Below are 25,535 nucleotides of genomic sequence, written 5' to 3' on the forward strand. Positions count from 1 at the left end.
TGGTAGCTGATGAGGTTGCATGTGCAAAGATTCGAGGAAGGATTGAACGAAGATTTAAGCTACTAATGGTATTTGGAAATAAAGGATTCGTACACTAGTCGAACGAGCCTGCAAGGCGGAAGAACTTGGAAGGAGAAGAGGAAGGCTGATTTGAAGCTAGAGATATCGTAAAGATCGACGGGTAAAGCTCCGTTCTCAGCTGTAAAGAAGTTCAGGGAGGACATTAATAAGTCGAGGGCGACTGCAGGAATTTCCATCAGGGCAAGACCATCGATGGGCTCCCGAGCTACTTCGGTAGCTAGTGTGGGCAATAATCGTCACGAGAAACCTGAATGTCCCCAATGTGGAAGACGACACCTAGGTGAATGTTGGGGCAAGTCTACTAGTAGGGCCTGTTACGGGTGCGGTTCGAAGGACCACCTCATTAGAGATTGCACGGAGGTGGATGAGAAGAATAAGATTCAAGGTGCAAGACCTAGTGGAGTGACATCTAGAGGTAGACCACCGAGAATTTTAGGAGGCAAGGGTGGTAGTCAGAGGGGGGCTTCTGATACGGCCGATCGAGCCGGAACCGTACTCCTGCTAGAGCATATGCCATTCGCGCACGAGAGGAGGCATCCTCCCCCGACGTCATCACTGGTACCTTCACTCTCTTTGATACTAATGTGATTGCATTGATTGACCCTGGTTCTACTCATTCATATATATGCGAAACCTTAGCAACCAGTAAGACTCTACCTGTTGAGTCTACTGAGCTCGTAATTCGAGTATCAAACCCTTTGGGTCAATGCGTACTTGTTGATAAAGTGTGTAAGAGATGCCCTCTAATAATCCGAGAATCCTGTTTTTCGGCCGATTTGATGCTTTTGCCGTTCGACGAGTTTGATGTTATTCTTGGTTTGGATTGGTTAACCGCGCATGATGCGGTTGTGAATTGCAAAAGCAAGACTATCGATTTGAGTTGCGCAAATAACGAAATAATCCGAGTTGAGTCTGCGGACTTAAGGGGGTTGCCAGCTGTAATATCAGCAATGTTGGGCTAGAAATATGTAAGGAAAGGGTGCGAAGCATACCTCGCGTATGTACTTGATGACAAGGAGTTAAAAAAGAAACCCGAATTGGTGCCGGTGGTCTGTGAATACCCGGATGTTTTTCCTGAAGAGTTACCGGGTTTGCCACCTGTTCGCGAGGTAGAGTTTGGCATTGAGCTTGTACCTGGAACTACGCCAATTTCGATCGCTCCGTATCGTATGGCACTAACCGAGTTAAAAGAGTTGAAAGCTCAGTTGCAAGAATTGACGGATAGAGGTTTCGCTCGACCAAGTTTCTCACCTTGGGGTGCACCAGTATTGTTCGTGAAAAAGAAGGACGGAACCATGAGGTTGTGCATTGATTATCGTCAACTGAATAAAGTGACGATAAAGAATAAGTATCCGTTACCGCGTATTGATGATCTGTTCGATCAATTAAAGGGAGCATCGGTGTTTTCAAAGATAGATTTGAGATCGGGTTATTATCAGTTACGGATTCGAGATTCAGACGTACCCAAAACTGCTTTCAGAACGAGGTACGGTCACTACGAGTTCTTAGTGATGCCGTTTGGGCTCACTAATGCCCCTGCGGTGTTTATGGATTTGATGAATCGGATCTTCAGGCCGTATTTGGATCGGTTCGTAGTTGTGTTTATTGATGACATCTTGGTCTATTCAAGAGATGAGACCGAACATGCTGAGCATTTGAGGCAAGTGTTGCAAATTTTGCGGGATAAGCAGTTATATGCTAAGTTCAGTAAGTGTGAGTTCTGGTTAAGAGAGGTTAGCTTCTTGGGTCATGTGGTATCCGCATCGGGTATTCGAGTTGACCCGAGCAAAATTTCAGCCATACTTAACTGGAAGCCTCCGAGAAATGTTACCGAAGTCCGGAGCTTTCTAGGGCTCGCCGGTTATTACCGACGATTTGTCAAAGGTTTCTCGATGATAGCCACACCAATGACAAAGCTACTTCAGAAGGATGTTAAGTTTGAATGGACGGAGAAATGTCAGAAAAGCTTCGATCAACTGAAAACTCATCTGACTGAAGCTCCAATTTTGGTGCAACCCGAATCGGGTAAAGAGTTTGTCATTTATAGTGACGCATCCCTACTCGGGTTGGGTTGCGTATTGATGCAAGAAGGTCGAGTTGTGGCCTATGCGTCAAGACAATTGAAGCCACACGAGAGAAATTATCCGACCCATGATCTCGAACTAGCCGCCATTGTGTTTGCATTAAAAATATGGCGACATTATTTGTTTGGCGAGAAGTGCCATGTGTTTTCGAATCACAAAAGTCTCAAATATTTGATGACTCAACGAGACTTGAATCTGCGACAAAGACGTTGGCTCGAGTTGTTGAAAGATTACGGGCTTGTCATTGATTACCACCCGGGAAAGGCTAATGTGGTTGCGGACGCCTTAAGCCAGAAATCACTGTTTGCTTTGCGAGCGATGAATGTACACTTGTCTGTTCTACCTGACAATGTGTTAGTAGCTGAATTAAAAGCCAAACCATTATTGACTCATCAAATTCGTGAAGCTCAAAAAGTCGATGATGAATTGGTTGCAAAACGAGCTGAGTGTGTTTCGAACAAGGAATCAGAGTTTCAGATTGATGATGATGGTTGTTTGAGGTTTAGAAGTCGTTTGTGTGTTCCAAGGAATTCGGAACTCATTCCGATGATCCTGAACGAAGCCCATTGTAGCCGAATGTCAATTCACCCGGGGAGCACGAAAATGTACAACGACTTGAAACGTCGGTTTTGGTGGCATGGTATGAAGCGAGACATCTCCGACTTTGTTTCGAGATGTTTAATATGTCAACAGGTGAAAGCTGAACATCAAGTGCCTTCAGGATTACTTCAGCCGATCATGATACCCGAGTGGAAATGGGACCGAGTCACAATGGACTTTGTGTCCGGACTGCCATTGTCCGCAAGTAAGAAGGATGCGATTTGGGTTGTTGTTGATAGGCTGACTAAGTCAGCTCACTTTATCCCCTTACGTACGGATTTTTCATTAGATAAACTAGCCGAATTGTATGTTACTCAGATTGTGAGATTACATGGAGTACCTATTTCTATCGTGTCGGATAGAGATCCGAGATTCACCTCGCGATTTTGGAAGAAATTGCAAGAAGCTTTGGGTACCAAGCTGCATTTTAGCACCGCTTTTCATCCCCAAACCGATGGTCAATCCGAGCGGATAATTCAGATACTCGAGGATATGCTAAGATGCTGCATCCTTGAGTTTAGTGGTTCATGGGAACGGTATGTACCTTTGATTGAATTCGCTTACAACAATAGTTTTCAATCAAGTATTAAGATGGCACCTTACGAGGCTTTGTACGGTCGTAAATGCCGTACACCATTGTTTTGGACCGAGCTCGGTGAAAGTAAAATTTTCGGAGTTGATTTGATTAAAGATGCCGAACAGAAAGTAAAAGTAATCCGTGAAAGTCTGAAGGCAGCCACAGATCGTCAGAAATCGTATGCGGATCTGAAACGGAAGGACATTGAATATCTGGTGGGAGATAAAGTGTTCCTTAAAGTTTCGCCTTGGAAAAAGGTACTTAGGTTTGGCCGTAAGGGCAAGTTGAGCCCGAGATTCATTGGGCCGTACGAAATCTCCGAACGAGTGGGGCCAGTTGCGTATAGATTGATTTTGCCCCCTGAGCTTGAAAAGATTCACGATGTCTTTCATGTTTCGATGCTTCGACGCTATCGATCTGATCCGTCGCATATAATTAGCCCATCAGAGGTTGAAATTCAAGCCGATATGAGTTATGAAGAAGAACCGATACGTATCCTAGCTCGTGAGGTGAAGGAGTTGCGAAACAAAAGGGTTCCGTTAGTGAAGGTGTTATGGCTCAAACATGGGATTGAGGAAGCTACTTGGGAAACTGAGAGCTCGATGAAAGAACGATACCCAAACCTATTTACCGGTAAGATTTTCGGGGACGAAAATTTCTTAAGTGGGGGAGAGTTGTGACAGCCCTAATTCGACCCTAGTCGGAATGTGGTTTCGGGACCACAAAACCGAGACATAAAATTTAGTTAAAATTTTAGTTGCATATCATATATGTGTGATAGTACCTGTACAAAAATTTGATGTTTTAATTTTATATTATGAATGTGAATTTGGCTTGAAAGGATCTAGTTGAAAGACTTGGAAAATTATGATAGGTAAATAAGTAATGACCAAATAGTATTAAAGTGGGAAAGTGTTGTCCTTGCATGTCAAATTAGCCAAACTAAAGCATAGTGGCCGGCCATGCTATGGGTGGAAACATGTCTCCAACATGTTATGCTAGTGATGTATGTTAAGAAAAATAAAATAATGAGCATGGTGATTAAATAATGAAAGGAAGGGTGATGGAAAAAAAAAACATGGTCTCACCCCCTTGTTGCCGTGAATTGAAGAAAGAAAAAAAAAAGAGTTCATTCTTGAACATCCTTGGCCGAATAGGGGAAAGAAAGGAAGGGGAAAAAGGCTTGAGAAAATCGGCTATGGTGGTTTGCTAGACTAAGGTATGTTTGATATTATTCTTTGAGATTCATGTATATTTTAAGTTGTAAGTGAAAATCTACCTAGCCATGGTTCAAATTTTGTTAATTGATGGAGATGATATTCGGCCATGAATGTTACATTCTTGGTTGGTATTTTGATGTCTTTGGTGATGAGGTATGAAGATGGTGGATTTTGAGTGTTTAATAAAAAGGATGCATGAATTATTGTTAAATAATGGTCGAATGTAGCATGATCAAAGATGTGAGTAAATTGAAGTTAAGGAGGTTGTCAATGAAAAATATGAGTTGGATGAGGCTTAAAGAATAAAAATCTAGGTGACTAGAGGTCAAGGACATTCGGCCATGGATGGTTGTATTTCTTTGATGTCGTTTTTGATGCTTTAGGGTATTGAGGGTTGATTATAGATGAGGTGAGTTTCTTGATTTAAAATTTGATGGATGTTAAGCTAGTTAGGCAACCAAAGGTTCGATATTTTTGTTATGAGGTTATAGGTGCATTTCGGCCATGGTTTTTGTTTGAATTTGAGATTTGTAATGTGATTTTCCTAAATTGTCTATGAATTTTTGGTTGTTGATTTCATGGTAATGGTATATCGAATCCATGAAAATTTAGTAAGGTTGCATTCGGCAACTTGCTTGAAATTAAAAATTGATGTCTAAGCTTAGGTGATTTCGATGATGATATATATATATATACATAAGTATATTTAGTTGATTCGGCTTTGGTAGTTGCATGAGGTTATTAGCCGAATATACTAACATACATATACATGTGAAATCGGATTGTAAATATTTAGCAAGGTGGTTAAACTAGTTAAATTATTGATTTAGCTCAAGGAGCTAAAGGAGGTGAATCGAGCAAAGGCAAAGAAAAGGTTATCGAGTAGCCGAGTTGGAACCGTCTTACCCAACACGAGGTAAGTCATTAAGCATGTAGTTGGTATTATTTCAAATGGTCATAATGTGTATGTATTGATGCTGAATGGAATGAATAAATATACATATATATATATATGCATGTACGTATGTGATGATGAAATTGTTGAATGAAAGAAAAGAGGTAAGATGTACTGAGTTGTTGATCTCGGCACTAAACGTGCGGGATAACCATTTATGACCATGAGATTGGCGCTAAGTGCGCGGGATTAAATTGTACAGCACTAAGTGTGCGATTCGACTATGTTGCACTAAGTGTGCGAAATGAATATGATGCACTAAGTGTGCGAATTGATCATGCGGCACTAAGTGTGCGAGTTTGACTATGTAGCACTAAGTGTATGATTTGATTACATAGCACTAAGTGTGCGAGTTGATTATATAGCACTGAGTGTGCGGGCTCAATATACATTCGTGAATCATTATGGACACTATTGAGTCGATCGCGGACAGCGGATCGGGCAAGTGTCTTGAGTACATGGCTAATATGTGCTATGCTTATACTTGGTGTTGAGCTCGGTAAGCTGAACCTATGTGACAACTATACTTGAAGTCACGTACATAAAAATTTATCGTAGGATGGGTGAAAGGCCGTTTTGTTGTTTGATTGTAACGAAAATAAATTGATTTATGAAAATGCTTCAATGTCCTATTGATGAGTATATGGATTGTGAATGCATGAATTGATATGAAATTGAATCGATAGGTTGGAGGAACTATGGCATGGTTCGGTATGGATGGAGTAAATTGTCTCATTCCATTTTGTTTCCTCTTGTGATAATGTTATTGATGTATAGTAGTGCATTGCTTATGACTTACTGAGTTATAAACTCACCCGGTGTTTCCTTGTCACCCATTATAGGTTGCTTGGACTCACCTATTTTTGCGGGGTCGGGCCGTCATCGAAGTCATCAAACCGGATAGCAAGTTTTGGTACTTTCTTCTTAGTGTGCTTAGAAGATCATTTTGGCATGTATAAGCTAGTACGTTGTGTTTGAATTATGGCATGTAAACTTTAAGCCATGCGAAAATGGCACGAATGTTCGATTGAGTTGGATCAAGGGTAGGCATGAAATGGACCTAGTTACTTTCGTAACAGATGCTGGCAGCAGCAGTGTCATGAGATTGAAAAATCACTAAAAATAGTAGGAGTGGAGTTAATTGATGAATAAATTATGTAATCGAAGCTCGATGAGTCTGCTTTCATGAGGAAGTAACGAAAAGATCATATGGGCAGTATATTAAGAGATAATCAGATTTTTGTGGGACAGGGCCAGAATGGTTTCTGGATTCCCTGCTCCGACTTTGGAAATTCATTATAAATTAACCAGAGATAATTAGGGGTCGTACCATATATGTGCAGATTCCTCTCTGAGTCTAGTTTTCATAGAAACAAACGGTATCAGTATTGAAGCCCCGTGCAGGGAGATATCCAAGTCGTAATGGGAAAAGGTCAGTGTAGTCGACCCCTGCAACTTGGGAGACTTTGACTAATAAACTGTACTAATTGCCCCGACCAAAAATTCTAGAAAAAAATACATAGATGGGCACATGAGTCTAGTTTCTGGGAAAAATTACGAAACTGATTTTCGAGTTACGAAACTCAAGATATGATTTTTAAAACGACTAGTACACAGATTGGGCAGTGTCTGGAAAATAAGTTTTGTAAGGGGTTAAAGTCAGTTAACACCTCGTGTTCGACTCCGGTGTCGGTTTCGGGTTCGGGGTGTTACATTTTATTGGTATCAGAGCCATGGTTTAGTCGGTTCTAGGACTACCATAGCACGTATGAGTCTAGCTATACATGCCATAATGTTAATGTTTAAAAGGGTGATGACTTCTGACGGTTGAAATGTTTTGTTTTGATTAGTAAATGGACCCCGGTGAAGAAAGAACCCTAGCGGATGACGTTGAGAGCGTAGCGGCTGCTCCTGCACAAGGGACGCCGCCTGTTGAACCTCAGTCATCTGCGAATAATCAAGGTGAGGGGGCTAAACAAGCCTTCTTTACCATGATGAATGAGTGGGTCGCGCAATATGCCCGAACCAACCCGGCTGTCCAACAATTCCCAAATTTGAATAATCCACCCCAAGAGCCTGTAATGCCATCAGTCGCTGATCCTGTGAGGCTGAGTAAGCCACCTGTAGACTTGATTAGGAAGCGTGGGGCCGAGGAGTTCAAGGCCATAGTAACTGATGATGCCGAAAGGGTCGAGTTCTGGCTTGATAACACCATTCGGGTGTTCGATGAATTGTCATGCACACCCGATGAATGTCTAAAATGTGCTGTATCTTTGTTGCGAGACTCAGCCTACTATTGGTGGAGGACCTTGATTTCCATAGTCCCGAACGAGCGAGTAACTTGGGACTTCTTTCAAACGGAATTCCGGAAGAAATTTATTAGCCAACGGTTCATTGACCAGAAGCGTAAGGAGTTCTTGGAACTCAAGCAAGGCCGTATGACTGTATCTGAATACGAACATGAATTCGTAAGACTTAGTAGGTATGCCCAGGAGTGTGTAGCTGATGAGGTTGCTATGTGCAAAAGATTCGAGGAAGGATTGAACGAAGATTTAAAGCTACTAATGGGTATTTTGGAAATAAAGGAATTCGTAACACTAGTCGAACGAGCCTGCAAGGCGGAAGAACTTGGAAAGGAGAAGAGGAAGGCTGAATTTGAAGCTAGAGATTATCGTAAAAGATCGACGGGTAAAGCTCCGTTCTCAGCTGTAAAGAAGTTCAAGGAGGACATTAATAAGTCGAGGGCGACTGCGGGAATTTCCATCAGGGCAAGACCATCGATGGGCTCCCGAGCTACTTCGGTAGCTAGTGTGGGCAATAATCGTCACGAGAAACCTGAATGTCCCCAATGTGGAAGACGACACCTAGGTGAATGTTGGGGCAAGTCTACTAGTAGGGCCTGTTACGGGTGCGGTTCGAAGGACCACCTCATTAGAGATTGCACGGAGCTGGATGAGAAGAATAAGATTCAAGGTGCAAGACCTAGTGGAGTGACATCTAGAGGTAGACCACCGAGAATTTTAGGAGGCAGGGGTGGTAGTCAGAGGGGGGCTTCTGATACGGCCGATCGAGCCGAGAACCGTACTCCTGCTAGAGCATATGCCATTCGCGCACGAGAGGAGGCATCCTCCCCCGACGTCATCACTGGTACCTTCACTCTCTTTGATACTAATGTGATTGCATTGATTAACCCTGGTTCTACTCATTCATATATATGCGAAACCTTAGCAACCAGTAAGACTCTACCTGTTGAGTCTACTGAGCTCGTAATTCGAGTATCAAACCCTTTGGGTCAATGCGTACTTGTTGATAAAGTGTGTAAGAGATGCCCTCTAATAATCCGAGAATCCTGTTTTCCGGCCGATTTGATGCTTTTGCCGTTCGACGAGTTTGATGTTATTCTTGGTTTGGATTGGTTAACCGCGCATGATGCGGTTGTGAATTGCAAAAGCAAGACTATCGATTTGAGTTGCGCAAATAACGAAATAATCCGAGTTGAGTCTGCGGACTTAAGGGGGTTGCCAGCTGTAATATCAGCAATGTTGGCCCAGAAATATGTAAGGGAAGGGTTCGAAGCATACCTCGCGTATGTACTTGATGACAAGGAGTTAAAAAAGAAACCCGAATCGGTGCCGGTGGTCTATGAATACCCGGATGTTTTTCCTGAAGAGTTACCGGGTTTGCCACCTGTTCGCGAGGTAGAGTTTGGCATTGAGCTTGTACCTGGAACTACGCCAATTTCGATCGCTCCGTATCGTATGGCACTAACCGAGTTAAAAGAGTTGAAAGCTCAGTTGCAAGAATTGACGGATAGAGGTTTCGCTCGACCGAGTTTCTCACCTTGGGGTGCACCAGTATTGTTCGTGAAAAAGAAGGACGGAACCATGAGGTTGTGCATTGATTATCGTCAACTGAATAAAGTGACGATAAAGAATAAGTATCCGTTACCGCGTATTGATGATCTGTTCGATCAATTAAAGGGAGCATCGGTGTTTTCAAAGATAGATTTGAGATCGGGTTATTATCAGTTACGGATTCGAGATTCAGACGTACCCAAAACTGCTTTCAGAACGAGGTACGGTCACTACGAGTTCTTAGTGATGCCGTTTGGGCTCACTAATGCCCCTGCGGTGTTTATGGATTTGATGAATCGGATCTTCAGGCCGTATTTGGATCGGTTCGTAGTTGTGTTTATTGATGACATCTTGGTCTATTCAAGAGATGAGACCGAACATGCTGAGCATTTGAGGCAAGTGTTGCAAATTTTGCGGGATAAGCAGTTATATGCTAAGTTCAGTAAGTGTGAGTTCTGGTTAAGAGAGGTTAGCTTCTTGGGTCATGTGGTATCCGCATCGGGTATTCGAGTTGACCCGAGCAAAATTTCAGCCATACTTAACTGGAAGCCTCCGAGAAATGTTACCGAAGTCCGGAGCTTTCTAGGGCTCGCCGGTTATTACCGATGATTTGTCAAAGGTTTCTCGATGATAGCCACACCAATGACAAAGCTACTTCAGAAGGATGTTAAGTTTGAATGGACGGAGAAATGTCAGAAAAGCTTCGATCAACTGAAAACTCATCTGACTGAAGCTCCAATTTTGGTGCAACCCGAATCGGGTAAAGAGTTTGTCATTTATAGTGACGCATCCCTACTCGGGTTGGGTTGCGTATTGATGCAAGAAGGTCGAGTTGTGGCCTATGCGTCAAGACAATTGAAGCCACACGAGAGAAATTATCCGACCCATGATCTCGAACTAGCCGCCATTGTGTTTGCATTAAAAATATGGCGACATTATTTGTTTGGCGAGAAGTGCCATGTGTTTTCGGATCACAAAAGTCTCAAATATTTGATGACTCAACGAGACTTGAATCTACGACAAAGACGTTGGCTCGAGTTGTTGAAAGATTACGAGCTTGTCATTGATTACCACCCGGGAAAGGCTAATGTGGTTGCGGACGCCTTAAGCCGGAAATCACTGTTTGCTTTGCGAGCGATGAATGTACACTTGTCTGTTCTACCTGACAATGTGTTAGTAGCTGAATTAAAAGCCAAACCATTATTAACTCATCAAATTCGTGAAGCTCAAAAAGTCGATGATGAATTGGTTGCAAAACGAGCTGAGTGTGTTCCGAACAAGGAATCGGAGTTTTAGATTGATGATGATGGTTGTTTGAGGTTTAGAAGTCGTTTGTGTGTTCCAAGGAATTCGGAACTCATTCCGATGATCCTGAACGAAGCCCATTGTAGCCGAATGTCAATTCACCCGGGGAGCACGAAAATGTACAACGACTTGAAACGTCGGTTTTGGTGGCATGGTATGAAGCAAGACATCTCCGACTTTGTTTCGAGATGTTTAATATGTCAACAGGTGAAAGCGGAACATCAAGTGCCTTCAGGATTACTTCAGCCGATCATGATACCCGAGTGGAAATGGGACCGAGTCACAATGGACTTTGTGTCCGGACTGCCATTGTCCGCAAGTAAGAAGGATGCGATTTGGGTTGTTGTTGATAGGCTGACTAAGTCAGCTCACTTTATCCCCGTACGTACGGATTTTTCATTAGATAAACTAGCCGAATTGTATGTTACTCAGATTGTGAGATTACATGGAGTACCTATTTCTATCGTGTCGGATAGAGATCCGAGATTCACCTCGCGATTTTGGAAGAAATTGCAAGAAGCTTTGGGTACCAAGCTGCATTTTAGCACCGCTTTTCATCCCCAAACCGATGGTCAATCCGAGCGGATAATTCAGATACTCGAGGATATGCTGAGATGCTGCATCCTTGAGTTTAGTGGTTCATGGGAACGGTATGTACCTTTGATTGAATTCGCTTACAACAATAGTTTTCAATCAAGTATTAAGATGGCACCTTACGAGGCTTTGTACGGTCGTAAATGCCGTACACCATTGTTTTGGACCGAGCTCGGTGAAAGTAAAATTTTCGGAGTTGATTTGATTAAAGATGCCGAACAGAAAGTAAAAGTAATCCGTGAAAGTCTGAAGGCAGCCACAGATCGTCAGAAATCGTATGCGGATCTGAAACGGAAGGACATTGAATATCTGGTGGGAGATAAAGTGTTCCTTAAAGTTTCGCCTTGGAAAAAGGTACTTAGGTTTGGCCGTAAGGGCAAGTTGAGCCCGAGATTCATTGGGCCGTACGAAATCTCCGAACGAGTGGGGCCAGTTGCGTATAGATTGATTTTGCCCCCTGAGCTTGAAAAGATTCACGATGTCTTTCATGTTTCGATGCTTCGACGCTATCGATCTGATCCGTCGCATATAATTAGCCCATCAGAGGTTGAAATTCAAGCCGATATGAGTTATGAAGAAGAACCGATACGTATCCTAGCTCGTGAGGTGAAGGAGTTGCGAAACAAAAGGGTTCCGTTAGTGAAGGTGTTATGGCTCAAACATGGGATTGAGGAAGCTACTTGGGAAACTGAGAGCTCGATGAAAGAACGATACCCAAACCTATTTACCGGTAAGATTTTCGGGGACGAAAATTTCTTAAGTGGGGGAGAGTTGTGACAGCCCTAATTCGACCCTAGTCGGAATGTGGTTTCGGGACCACAAAACCGAGACATAAAATTTAGTTAAAATTTTAGTTGCATATCATATATGTGTGATAGTACCTGTACAAAAATTTGATGTTTTAATTTTATATTATGAATGTGAATTTGGCTTGAAAGGATCTAGTTGAAAGACTTGGAAAATTATGATAGGTAAATAAGTAATGACCAAATAGTATTAAAGTGGGAAAGTGTTGTCCTTGCATGTCAAATTAGCCAAACTAAAGCATAGTGGCCGGCCATGCTATGGGTGGAAACATGTCTCCAACATGTTATGCTAGTGATGTATGTTAAGAAAAATAAAATAATGAGCATGGTGATTAAATAATGAAAGGAAGGGTGATGGAAAAAAAAAAACATGGTCTCACCCCCTTGTTGCCGTGAATTGAAGAAAGAAAAAAAAAAGAGTTCATTCTTGAACATCCTTGGCCGAATAGAGGAAAGAAAGGAAGGGGAAAAAGGCTTGAGAAAATCGGCTATGGTGGTTTGCTAAACTAAGGTATGTTTGATATTATTCTTTGAGATTCATGTATATTTTAAGTTGTAAGTGAAAATCTACCTAGCCATGGTTCAAATTTTGTTAATTGATGGAGATGATATTCGGCCATGAATGTTACATTCTTGGTTGGTATTTTGATGTCTTTGGTGATGAGGTATGAAGATGGTGGATTTTGAGTGTTTAATAAAAAGGATGCATGAATTATTGTTAAATAATGGTCGAATGTAGCATGATCAAAGATGTGAGTAAATTGAAGTTAAGGAGGTTGTCAATGAAAAATATGAGTTGGATGAGGCTTAAAGAATAAAAATCTAGGTGACTAGAGGTCAAGGACATTCGGCCATGGATGGTTGTATTTCTTTGATGTCTTTTTTGATGCTTTAGGGTATTGAGGGTTGATTATAGATGAGGTGAGTTTCTTGATTTAAAATTTGATGGATGTTAAGCTAGTTAGGCAACCAAAGGTTCGATATTTTTGTTATGAGGTTATAGGTGCATTTCGGCCATGGTTTTTGTTTGAATTTGAGATTTGTAATGTGATTTTCCTAAATTGTCTATGAATTTTTGGTTGTTGATTTCATGGTAATGGTATATCGAATCCATGAAAATTTAGTAAGGTTGCATTCGGCAACTTGCTTGAAATTAAAAATTGATGTCTAAGCTTAGGTGATTTCGATGATGATTTATATATATATACATAAGTATATTTAGTTGATTCGGCTTTGGTAGTTGCATGAGGTTATTAGCCGAATATACTAACATACATATACATGTGAAATCGGATTGTAAATATTTAGCAAGGTGGTTAAACTAGTTAAATTATTGATTTAGCTCAAGGAGCTAAAGGAGGTGAATCGAGCAAAGACAAAGAAAAGGTTATCGAGTAGCCGAGTTGGAACCGTCTTACCCAACACGAGGTAAGTCATTAAGCATGTAATTGGTATTATTTCAAATGGTCATAATGTGTATGTATTGATGCTGAATGGAATGAATAAATATACATATATATATATATGCATGTACGTATGTGATGATGAAATTGTTGAATGAAAGAAAAGAGGTAAGATGTACTGAGTTGTTGATCTCGGCACTAAACGTGCGGGATAACCATTTATGACCATGAGATTGGCGCTAAGTGCGCGGGATTAAATTGTACAGCACTAAGTGTGCGATTCGACTATGTTGCACTAAGTGTGCGAAATGAATATGATGCACTAAGTGTGCGAATTGATCATGCGGCACTAAGTGTGCGAGTTTGACTATGTAGCACTAAGTGTACGATTTGATTACATAGCACTAAGTGTGCGAGTTGATTATATAGCACTGAGTGTGCGGGCTCAATATACATTCGTGAATCATTATGGACACTATTGAGTCGATCGCGGACAGCGGATCGGGCAAGTGTCTTGAGTACATGGCTAATATGTGCTATGCTTATACTTGGTGTTGAGCTCGGTAAGCTGAACCTATGTGACAACTATACTTGAAGTCACGTACATAAAAATTTATCGTAGGATGGGTGAAAGGCCGTTTTGTTGTTTGATTGTAACGAAAATAAATTGATTTATGAAAATGCTTCAATGTCCTATTGATGAGTATATGGATTGTGAATGCATGAATTGATATGAAATTGAATCGATAGGTTGGAGGAACTATGGCATGGTTCGGTATGGATGGAGTAAATTGTCTCATTCCATTTTGTTTCCTCTTGTGATAATGTTATTGATGTATAGTAGTGCATTGCTTATGACTTACTGAGTTATAAACTCACCCGGTGTTTCCTTGTCACCCATTATAGGTTGCTTGGACTCACCTATTTTTGCGGGGTCGGGCCGTCATCGAAGTCATCACACCGGATAGCAAGTTTTGGTACTTTCTTCTTAGTGTGCTTAGAAGATCATTTTGGCATGTATAAGCTAGTACTTTGTGTTTGAATTATGGCATGTAAACTTTAAGCCATGCGAAAATGGCACGAATGTTCGATTGAGTTGGATCAAGGGTAGGCATGAAATGGACCTAGTTACTTTCGTAACAGATGCTGGCAGCAGCAGTGTCATGAGATTGAAAAATCACTAAAAATATTAGGAGTGGAGTTAATTGATGAATAAATTATGTAATCGAAGCTCGATGAGTCTGCTTTCACGAGGAAGTAACGAAAAGATCATATGGGCAGTATATTAAGAGATAATCAGATTTTTGTGGGACAGGGCCAGAACGGTTTCTGGATTCCCTGCTCCGACTTTGGAAATTAATTATAAATTAACCAGAGATAATTAGGGGTCGTACCATATATGTACAGATTCCTCTCTGAGTCTAGTTTTCAAAGAAACAAACGGCATCAGTATTGAAGCCCCGTGCAGGGTGATATCTAAGTCGTAATGGGAAAAGGTCAGCGTAGTCGACCCCTGCAACTTGGGAGACTTTGACTAATAAACTGTACTAATTGGCCTGACCAAAAATTCTAGAAAAAAATAAATAGATGGGAACATGAGTCTAGTTTCTGGGAAAAATTACGAAACTGATTTTTGAGTTACGAAACTCAAGATATGATTTTTAAAACGACTAGTACACAGATTGGGCAGTGTCTGGAAAATAAGTTTTGTAAGGGGTTAAAGTCAGTTAACACCTCGTGTTCGACTCCGGTGTCGGTTTCGGGTTCGGGGTGTTACACTAACAATCTCTGAAATATACAAATCGGCTAACTTATCCAGAGAATAATCTATACGTACTGGTATAAAATGGGCCGATTTAGTCAATCTGTCGACTATTACCCAAATAGCGTCTTTCTTTCTTGGAGTCACTGGCAACCCGGTTATGAAATCCATAGTGATCCGATCCCATTTCCACTCAGGGACCATAATAGGTTGAAGAAGACCGGAGGGTACTTGATGTTCAGCTTTAACCTGTTGACAAATCAAACATTGTGTTACAAATTCGGAGATATCCCTTTTCATACCACTCCACCAATAAACTTTCTTCAAGTCATTGTACATCTTCGTACTTCCCGGATGGACTGACGTACGACTGTTATGTGCCTCATGGAAAATAGTCTGGATCAACTCAATATCCCTTGGAACACAAATTCTTTCCCGAAATCTAAAACATCCATCGGAGTCAATCTGAAAATCAGGTTCACTAGATAATTCACACTTAACTTTCTTAGCTTGAAATTTTTCATCGAATTTTTGAGCTTCACAAATTTGATGGAGAAAGTTGGCCTATCCCTCAATTCGGCTAAAATGGAACCATCATTACATAAGGCCATTTGTGTATTCATTGCCCTCAAAGTGAATAAAGACTTCTTGCTCAGAGCGTCGGCGACCACATTCGCCTTTCCCGGGTGATAATCAACTATAAGCTCGTAATCTTTCAACAGTTCTAACCATCTTCATTGCTTTAAATTCAAATCTTTTTGAGTCATCAAATACTTGAGACTTTTATGGTCGGTATAGACATGGCATTTTTCCCCGAACAAATAATGATGCCAAATCTTTAAGGCAAACACTATGGCGGCCAATTCCAAATCATGAGTTGGATAATTCTTCTCATGAGGTTTCAGCCATCTCGAAGCATAAGCTACAACTTTTCCTTCTTGCATAAGCTCACATCCTAGTCCATTCAAGGACGCATCATTGTAGATTACAAATTCTTTCCCTGGTTCCAGTTGTACTAGCACTGGCACCTCTGTCAATAGCATTATCAACTTTTCAAAGCTTTGTTGGCACTTTTCTGTCCACTCAAACTTAACATCCTTTTGCAGCAGTCTCGTCATAGGAGTGGCTATCATAGAAAATCCTTTTACAAACCTTCAGTAATAACCGACTAAGCCCAAAAAGCTCCTAACTTTGGTTACATTCCTTGAAGGCTTCCATTCAACAATGGTAGAAAATTTACTAGGATCAACTCGAATACCATCACTAGAAACAATGTGGCCTAAGAATCCAACTTCCTGAAGCCAAAACTCACTTTTACTAAACTTGGCATATAATTGCTTATCCCTCAAAGTCTACAAAATGATCCTCAGATGTTCGATATGTTCTATCTTATCTCTAGAGTAAATTAAAATGTCATCTATGAACAGTACAACAAACTTATCCAAGTATGGACGAAATATTCTATTCATCAAATCCATAAACACAGCCGGAGTATTTGTCAATCCAAAAGGCATATCAAGGAACTCGTAGTGACCATACCTTGTTCTAAAAGCAATTTTAGGTACGTTTGTCTCCTTAACTCGCAACTGATAATAACCAAACCTCAAATCTATCTTGGAAAACCATGTAACTCCTTTGAGCTGATCAAACAAGTCATCAATTATTGGCAATGGGTATTTGTTCTTAACCATTACCTTATTAAGTTACAGGTAATCAATACATAATCTCATGGAATCATCCTTCTTCTTTACGAATAACACTGGAGCACCTCAAGGTGAAAAACTAGGTCTCACAAAACCTTTGTCAACCAATTCTTGCAACTATGACTTTAATTCCTTTAACTCCGTCAAAACCATTCTATATGGAGCGATAGAGATAGGTGCAGTCCCTGGCATTAACTCAATACCAAATTCAATTTCCTTAATTGGGGGTAAACCTGGCAATTCGTTCGGAAACACATCCGGAAACTTACATACAACAGGCACTGATTCGACTTTCAATTCAGATTCCTTCGTATTCAGCACATAAGCCAGATATGCTTCATATCCTTTCCTCATACATTTCTGAGTAGTCATCAAAAAAATTACAACTGGCAAGCCACTAAGTTCACCTGATTCGACTCGAAGGACTTCACCATTTCCATATCTCAATTCCATAACTTTCCGTTTACAATCTACTACAACACCATGAAGTGTCAACCAATCCATACCCAAAATAACATCGAATTCATCAAACGGTAACAAAATCAAGTTGGCCAGAAAAAAAGGCCCCTAATCATCAAAAGGCATTTCTTGCATACTTTATCGACTAAGACATGCTTGCCTAATGGGTTTGATACTCTAATCACAAATTCTGTAGACTCCATGGGTAAATTCATGCTAGATGCCAATTTCATGCATGCATAAGAATGTGTAGAACCTGGGTCTATCACAGCAATAACGACAGTGTCATAAAGACAAAAATGTATCAGTAATCACGTCAGGTGATGATGCTTCTTCATGTGCTAGTATGGCATAGGCCCTAACCAAAGCCTTAGCCTCAGATCATACTCTCGTCTCTTGTGTCATATTTTTGCTGCCAGCTCCAGTACCGGCACTTTTCGGGGGTCTCGCCTTTGAAGCCAAACCACTCTGTCTTGCATTTTGAAATCTCTCGCCCATCTCAGGACAATCCTTAATAAAGTGTTCCGGAGAAACACATCCATAACACGTCCTATCATTCCTCCTACATGTGCCCGGATGACGTCTTCTACAGTATTCGCATTCGGGTCAACGAGGTTTAGCGTCTTCTACGCTAGCTACAGATGTAGTTGTGTCCGAAAACCCGAACTTTGGTTCTTACGTGTAACACCCCTAACCCATATCCGTTATCGAAATGGATTACGAGGCATTACTAAATAAAAACACAATTCCAGATTTTTCAAATTAATTCAAGATTTAAGTCACATCAATGCTATTAATTCAATCTAATATCTAATCATAAATTTATTATCATTTACCACATAGCTTAGGTAGACCATACTTCAAAATATACAAATATTAAAACAATTCATTGAATATACAGAACATGTAATGTATCAATAATTTCTTCGCGGAGTATATATCCTATACTTATGCTTGTACAAGTCGTGCATATACACAAGTTAATTATCCATTGGACTAAATTTCACTACTAACCCATTTCCTTCACATTTATGCGGCATTAATGGATTAAACTATGGGTAATTCATATGTAAAAAAAATTAACTAATTTTATTAACAAACATTCTATTATAAATAACCCAATTTACTTCTATGTCTACTTGGCTAACTCATTTCATTATTACATATTTAATATTTTATAAATACCTAATGAATTCACTTTTCCATGCACATGTACATATCAATTACATTACAAGCACATACATTTATACAAAGATAACATTTAAAAATCTCAACTAACATAATAAGAGCTATTACCGAATATACACTTTTCCTTATATAAATCTAAACTTCAATATGCATTACTTTTCAAATTAGAATTGGAAAGTCATTCACGTCATTAATATAGACCATAAATGAACACTAAATTTAAACCATGCATAGTAGTCATATTAAACTTAGACCATGACACAACTGAACTGAATTTGAACCTAAGATTAAAGCCATTCTCAATTCATGATATACAAACTCCAACATTAAACATAACATTGTTATATTTCACTAGTGAACATCTAATCTACCTCACGGAATTATATGTATTTCAAATGCTTTATACCATCTCCGAACTTATTAATGATGTACGTATATAATATGTATACTATACATTTAACCGAATTTTTATTCATGTAACACACATAATATTTATCCACAACCAAGCACAGTGAACATTTAACCAAAAACATATAAGACCAAATTTAGACATGATAAGCAAACCATTCTTAAGCATATAGTACTTACGACAAACATTATATATTCATAGCACAAAACTATAAAACCAAGATAAACATAACCCATACCTAACATAACCAAATTTATATATAAAAGTTCAACCATTTTCGCATGGCTTATATATATACATTCATTTCCAAAATATTTAACCTCAAAACTAGCCTATACATGCCATAATTCAAGTTTAGTTTAAGGGTACCAAAGCAGTAGATAGTGTGATGAACTTGGTTGACGATCCTTGAGCTTGCAACTTGACTTTAAAATCTATAAAATAGAGCAATGTAATGTACAAAGTAAGCTACTACAGCTTAGTAAGTCATAAGCAATAAACAACTCCATAACAAGTTTGATTCAATTAACTAAATGAAATGCATTAACATTTTTAACCACCTAAGCCTAATACATATACAATCATTTAATACAATATAAATTAACTTCCAAACTAGTAGCCATAATAACCACACATTCATTTACTCTTTTATGCAACTTAAGAATCATCAAATGTCATCCCATGTATAAAAAAAACCTAGGTAGCTGAAAACACAAATTATATATATACACATGTTAAGTAACATTTCAATACTACAAAAATTATTCATCTAAATGTCGAATACACATATCCAAATACACATGGAATTCTGATTTTCATTCTACACAATTTACAGCACATAACTATAGCACTTCCTTACCTTATCTTAAGTAGACATCAAGTTAACTCATACCTGACCATTTAGCTTGTAATATACAATTCATTCGCAGTTTACCTTTGCCCGATGAACCATTCAGAATTGGATAGGACACTCTGATAATCACATAATCATACAATGCTAATGTCCTAGACGTGGTCTTACATGTATCCACATTTCGATGCTACTGTCCTAGAGAGGGTCTTACTCGTAAACACATATCAGAATCGTAAATCGATGCCATGGACTTACTCGCACACATATATTGGAATCCTATGTCATGACATATGTATCCTAACTTTTCCTATGGTTCATACGGGGCATTCGGACGTTGTAACTCGGTCGAATCGAACTCAGAAGTGCAGTAGCCACATTTAATCATATTCGGCCATAATATATTCAGTTTCTAACATTTCATAACATCAAGTAAATAAAACATTAAGTTACCAATAGACACGTCTATTTGCTTATATACTTACCTCGGACATCGTAAAATGAGACGGGGCTACTAGTCGGCAACTTTTGTTTTCCCCCGGTCCAAATCTGATTTCTTTGGTTCTTGATCTAAACATATTCAAATGAAGCTCATTCGAACATATTTTCACTCAATTTAGTCCAAAAACGGATAATAGGCAAAATACCATTTTACCCTGACATTTACAATTTTTATAATTTAGTCCCTATTGCACAAAACACAGAAATATGCAAAATTTCCCTATACCTATGTTGGGCTGAATTTTACCCACTCTCAAACAAGTCCATATATTCAATTTATTTCACATTTAGTCCCTCAAATTATTATTTTTGCAATTAAGACCTAATTACTCAAAATCGTCAAAAACTCTAATACAAAACATATTAGTTTAAAACATATCTTTCATTTTTCATCATCAAACAACAAAAATTACAAGCTATCAACAATGGAAAAACTCAAAATATTCATCAAAATCAAAAACTAAAGATGGGTCTTGAAGATTACTAAGCAACGATCTCAAAAACGTAGAAATTATCAAAAACCAAACAAAAATGAACCTTGATTGAGCTAAATAGATGGTCGAACCCTAGCTTGTTGTTCTTCTCTTTATTTTCGACAATTAGGAAATGAAAGTGATGAATATGGTTTTATTATTGTGTTATAATATGTTATATTATGACATTTTATTTCATTTCCTATTTTACCCTTAATGAAATAATAAGAAAATTTTATAATCTATGTATAATACTGTCTATACAACATGTTAATGGCTTAATTACAACATAAAGACTTCCTATTAAAAAGACATTAACAATTCGGTCCTCACACATTAAAGTACCAAATTTTTATTTATGTCATTAAGTCCTTTTATTAAATCGAGCACCTAAACGACAAAATTAAATCACAGAAATTTCACAAATATAAATTCACACGAAACAAACACGGAAAACAATTTAAAAATATTTTCTGACTTGGATTCGTGGTCCTAAAACCATTGTTCCGATGAGGGTCTAAATCGGGCTGTTACAACTCTACCCCCTTAGGGATTTCCGTCCCCGAAAATCTTACCAGTGAATAGGTTCGGATAACGTTCTATCATTGTATCCTCTGGCTCCCATGTTGCTTCCTCAACTCCATGCTTATGCCATAATATTTTAACTAACAGAATCTTCTTATTCCGCAACTCTTTAATCTCACGAGTCAAAATGCGAATCGGCTCTTCCTCGTAGGTCATATCAGGCTGAATTTCAATCTTAGACGGACTAATCACATGTGAAGGATCAGATCGATACTTTCGAAGCATCAAAACGTGGAATACATTGTGGATCTTTTCTAACTCAAGTGGGAACAATAATCTGTAAGCAACTGGCCCAATATGCTCTATTACCTCATACGGCCCAATGAACCTCGGACTCAATTTTCCTTTACGACTGAATCTGAGTATTTTCTTCCTCGGTGAGACTTTCAAGAAGACTTTGTCTCTGATCTGAAACTCTATATCTTTACATTTCAAGTCCGCATAAGATTTCTGACGATCTGACGCTGCTTTCAAACTTTCACGGATTACTTTCATTTTCTGTTCAGTTTCTCTGATCAAGTCAACCCCGTGTATTTTATTTTCACTGAGTTCAGTCTAACAAAATGGCGTACGACATTTACGACCATACAAAGCCTCATAAGGTGCCATTTTGATACTCGATTGATAGCTATTATTATACGCAAATTCAATCATAGGCAGGTATCATTCCCACGTACCTTCGAACTCGAGAATGCAACATCTCAACATATCCTCAAGTATTTGAATGATTCGCTCAGACTGGCCTTCTGGTTGCAGATGGAAAACAGTACTAAAATGTAATTTCATACCTAGTGCATCTTGCAATTTCTTCCAAAACCGCGATGTAAACCTCGGATCTCTATTTGAAACAATAGATATAGGTACACCATGTAATCTCACAATCTAAGAAACATACAATTCAGCTAGCTTATCAAGTGAGTAGTCCGTACGTATTGGAACAAAATGAGTCGATTTAGTAATCTATCAACAACAACCCAGATTGTATCTTTCTTGCTCGGTGTGAACGGTAAACCAGATACAAAATCCATCGTGACTCTATCCCACTTCCACTCAGGTATCATGATAGGCTGAAGCAATCCTGAAGGCACTTGATGTTAAGCTTTTACTTGTTGACAGAATAAACATCTGGCAACAAAGTCAGAAATGTCTCATTTCATACCATGCCACCAATAAAGTTGTTTTAGATCATTATACATCTTTGTACTACCTGGGTGAACAGATAACTGACTATTATGAGCTTCATTCAAAATCATCTGAATCAACTCTGAATTCCTCGGAATGTATATTCGATCTCTGAATCTCAAACAGTCATCAGCATCAACTCTGAACTCTGAATCAGCATCCGTCTCACACTGAGCTCATTTTGCAATCAATTCATTATCAACCTTCTGAGCATCACATATTTGTTGAAAAAAGTAACAGTCTAACTTTCAATTTAGCTACTATAGAACCATCATCGACATAGCCATATGAGCATTCATTGCACGCAAGGCAAACAGTGATTTTTGGCTTAAAGCATTAGCAACAACATTAGCCTTTCCCGGGTGATAGTCAATCACAAGCTCGTAGTCTTTTAGTAATTTTAACCATCGACGTTGTCTCAAATTCAGATCTTTCTGAGTCATCAAATATTTCAAGCTTTTATGGTTAGAATAAACATGACATTTCTCATCGAATAGATAGTGAAGCCAAATTTTCAAGGCGAATACAATGGCTGCCAATTCTAGGTCGTGTGTAGGATAGTTCTTTTCATGTGGCTTCAATTGTATCGTGGCATAAGCTATCACTCTGCCTTCTTGCATCAGAACACAGCCCAAACCATTTAATGATGCATCACTATAAATAAAATTTCTTTACCTAAATTTGGCTAAACTAGCATTGGAACTTCTGTCAAAAGGGCTTTCAACTGATCAAAACTTTGCTGGCACTTCTTTGACCACTCGAACTTAACATCTTTCTGCAATAGCTTTGTCATCGGGGCTGCAATCAGAGAGAAACATTTCACGAACCGTCAATAATAACCAGCAAGTCCCAGAAAGCTCCGGACTTCAGAAACATTTTTCAGAGGTTTCCAATCCAGTATAGCTGAAATTTTGCTTGTATCAACCAGAATACATGATGCTAATGCCACATGACCCAAGAAACTAACTTCACTTAACCAGCACTCACATTTACTAAATTTCACATACAACTACTTATCTCGTAATGTCTGTAACACAAGTCTCAAATGTTCGGCATGTTCAGCTTCACTACGAGAGTAGATCAAAATGTCATCTATAAACACAACCACAAACCAATCTACATACGGTCTGAAGATCCGATTCATTAAATCCATGAAAATAACAGGTGCATTAGTGAATCCGAATGGCATAACCAGAAACTCATAGTGTCCATACCTCATTCTAAAAGCAGTTTTTGGTACATTGGAGTCTTTAACTCGAAAATGATAGTAGCCTGACCTCAAATCTATATTCAAAAATACTGTATCCCCTTTTAGTTGGTCAAACAGATCATCAATCCGTGCCAACGAATACTTATTCTTTATAGTCATCTTATTATCCTGTCTGTAATCGATGCACATTCTCATAGTTCCATCTTTCTTTTTCACAAACAACACAGGTGAACCCCATAGAGAGAAACTCGGTTGTGCAAAACCACTATCTATCAATTCTTGTAACTGAGTTTTTAATTCTTTTAATTCTATAGGTGCCATTCTGTACAGAGCTATGGATATCGGAGTTGTCCCAGACATTAACTCAATACCAAACTCTACTTCTCAAATCAGTGGCAAACCCTGTAATGCTTCTAGAAACACATCTGGATACTCACATGCAACAGGTATTGATTCAATGTTTCTTTCAGCCGCTTTACTGTCGAGCACGTAGGAAAAATAAGCTTTACACCCTTTTCTCACATATTTCTGAGATAGCATCGAAGAAATCACTGCTGGTAAACCATACAAATTACTAGATTCAATCCGAACAGTCTCATCATTCTGACTCCATAGATCAATGGTCTTTCTTTTGTAGTTCACAACAGCATCATGTAATGTTAACCAATCCATACCGAGAATTATGTCGAACTCATCAAATGCCGCAACATCAAATCAGCCGAAAAGATCAGATCTCGAACCATCAAGGGACAATTCTTACACACTTTATCAACCATAACACACCGTCCCAAGGGGTTTGACACTCTAATCACAAACTCAGTTGACTCAACAGGCAGAGTCTTGCTGAATACTAATGTCTCAAATACATAAGAATGAGTAGAACCAGGATCAATCAATGCAATTACATTAGTATCGTAAAGAGTAAATGTACCAGTAATAACATCTGGGATGAAGCCTCCTCTTGTGCATGTATAGCATAGGCTCTGGCAGGTGCACGAGCCTCAGATCTGGTTGCTATATCTTTAGTCCCTCTTTGACTGCCTTTTGTATTACCAGCATTTCTGGGTGGTCTACCTCAAGCTGTAATGTTACCTGATCTCGTATTCTGCACCCAATTTTCCTCAACTATCATTAGGTAATCTTGAATATAATGATCTGTCGATCCATATTTAAAATAGGCCCGATCATGCAACCTGCAACTGCTGGGATGTCATTTACCACAATGCTTGCACTCGGGTTGATTTGATCTGACATTACCCACACTCACTACTGAGGTAGCTCTCGAGCTCACTGGTGGTCTATTCTGATCCCGTCTAGAGTAACCTAAAGTGGTTTTAGAACTGCTAAAATCATCTCGAAACTTCTTTGATGCCGACTAGAATGACTTGTCGGATGTTCTTTTGCGTGCATCTCTAGCTTCAAAGTCAGCTTTTCTTTTCTCTTTCCCAAGCTCTTTAGCCTTGCAGGCTCACTCAAAAAGTATCACAAACTCTTTTATCTCAAGTATGCCAACTAACAATTAGATATCTTCATTCAACCCATCTTCAAATCTTTTACACATTATGGCTTTAGTAGAAACACACTCTCGGGCATATCGGCTGAGTCTCACGAATTTTCGCTCATACTCTGTCATTTTCATCCACCCTTGTTTCAACTCCAAAAACTCTTTACGCTTCTGATCGATAAATCTCCGACTGATATATTTCTTATGGAACTCAGTCTGAAAGAATTCCC

This window comes from Gossypium hirsutum, chromosome A10 (assembly GCF_007990345.1).
Source record: "Gossypium hirsutum isolate 1008001.06 chromosome A10, Gossypium_hirsutum_v2.1, whole genome shotgun sequence".
NCBI classification, from domain to species: domain Eukaryota; kingdom Viridiplantae; phylum Streptophyta; class Magnoliopsida; order Malvales; family Malvaceae; genus Gossypium; species Gossypium hirsutum.